The sequence below is a fragment of the Chrysochloris asiatica genome, unplaced genomic scaffold (assembly GCF_000296735.1).
Source record: "Chrysochloris asiatica unplaced genomic scaffold, ChrAsi1.0 scaffold00046, whole genome shotgun sequence".
Taxonomy (NCBI): domain Eukaryota; kingdom Metazoa; phylum Chordata; class Mammalia; order Afrosoricida; family Chrysochloridae; genus Chrysochloris; species Chrysochloris asiatica.
The window spans coordinates 175625-177810 of NW_006408564.1; positions in this window are offsets into that span (position 1 = coordinate 175625).

The window sequence follows — 2186 nt, forward strand, 5'->3', positions numbered from 1 at the left end:
AAATTACCCAGTGGATCAAAGCTTCCAGAGCCATGAAAATGGCTTCCAGGGCTCCTAAAATGCTTGGAGACATTACAAAGGTGGGGTTCATTCAGAAACTGGGGCTGAAAACTAAAATGTAAAATCTGAAGACCTGAGTCACTTAAACAACTTAAATACCTCCACTGGTTCCCACTGCAGAGTGAACAGGTCTGGTCTTCTTAGCAAGCATGTAAGTACTCTGACTGGGTCTGAGTTGATCTTTTCAGCCCTCTTTCTTCTCACAGTCTAGCAGCCTGCAGCTCAACCATACTGTACTCCTGCTTATCCGCAACCTAACCCAGCACTTCATTCCCATTTCCCTTCTGTGTTTCCCCGAAAAGCTTCTTCCTCTTACTCCCATTACAACCCTATAAAATTAGTCACTTTTAAAGAAGCAATTAAAATGTCTCTTCAGTGAGAACTTCTCAGATACCCCCAATTATAATTAATCTCTTTGATGCATGCATAGTACTTTCTTCTTACCTGTTACAGTTATTCTGCCTGGTATTAGAAATACAGACACAATTTTCTTTTTCCACTAGATTTTATGTTCTTGAAGGAGGATCTGTGCCATAGATTTGTCCTGACAACATTTAGTCCAGACCCTTGTTATTAACAAGTGTCTTATAAATAAATATTGGTTGAACTGAATTGAATTGTGAGTAAACATCAAGGTGGGATTTTGTAGAAAAAGTTTCAATGGGCAAGGTGTTGTGACTTCAGGCCAAAGGTGTGTCTGGAATTCTTTGACTGGAACCTTCTTCTAGCCCTTCTGCCATTGACTCAGGTGTTGGGGAGGTGGCCCATGCCAGCTTTTAATTATTACCTGTGCCTCTTCTCTCCAAAAGCAAACAAAACAAAACAAAAACCCAAAGAAAAGGACAAATAGCCTATTTGCTTTTATTCTTCTAGTCGGGACACTCCTGTCAGGTAGAATGTCTGGCCACTCAACAAATGTGGGTGTCCCCCGTTGTCCCCTCAAACTGAGGATGCCAGCGTGGTGTCTTCTTTAGCCAAAGAATGTCGTCTCATAAAGTCTTATTTTTTTAATTCATACTAAGCCTTTTTTTCTTTTTCTTTATTAAACACTGTTCTCAAACATTCTAAAACGCTGTAGAACATGTATATCGGAACAAAAGCAAATAAATTGAATTCTGTGAAGTAACATAAGCAGACAGACACCCTTCTATGACAGCACAAAGCTAAATGAAAACATCAGTCATCCACTAGATGCGGTATTTTTCCTTTTAGAGAGGAACTGCTTTTTGAAACCCCATCCCCACAAATAAAAGACAAGGAGGGTTCATAAAACAAACTGCTCTTCATAGCTCCCAGAGGGAGTCCACAGTTTCAGCAGCACAGCTTATTTCTTTAAGCAACGAAAGCGGTTTGAAAGATCTTGGATTTTACTTTCTGGTACCTGCCTCCAAACACACATGCTACCTCTCCTCCCCCCCCTCCCCCCCAGCAACTGCCTTTGAGCTTGAAGTCTTTGGCGACGGAGCCACATCAGGCACAGGGCTGGGGCTGGGGGGGTGGGTGGATGGGGAGTGCGATTTGGACACAAGTTTAAATCCAAGTCCAAAGGCACAGTGCTCTCCTGGGGGCAATAACTACTCTCCGGCGAGCCGGTCTCACTCACCCCCTCCCAACTAGAAGGAACCAGAGAAAAGAAGGGGCGCTTGTTCACTCGCGAGCTGTAAGAGAACCGGTTAAAGCCCCGTGAAGGGCGCGCATCAACACCTGTGCTCCCTGGGGCGGGCCTTCTTCAGGTGTGCTGGGATGGGTACCGAGAGTCTAGCGAGACTTGGCGTGGAAGCTTGAGTCCCCTTCCCCTGCCCCGAAGACACGCAAGGGGAGGAGCGGTTAATCCGCACTCTGCAGCCGCTGCAGGATCCACAGGCCCCGCCTGCCTTTTTTAGGAAGAGTTAACCCTGCGGCCCGGAGGGGGTTAATCGGGCGGCCAGTGGCCCAAGCGCGCGCGCTTAACTCTTTGGTGCCCTCAAGTCTGTTGGGCCAGGCCAGGGTGGCAGAACCCTAGGTCCCACGCGGCAGCCAACCACACCGCACGAAACGTGCGGCAAGAGCCGGGGTCCGGCCTCCGACAGCTGGGGCGCGACGCAGCCGTGGGAGGCTCGTGCGGGCGGGAGGAGCGCGGGGGGGGA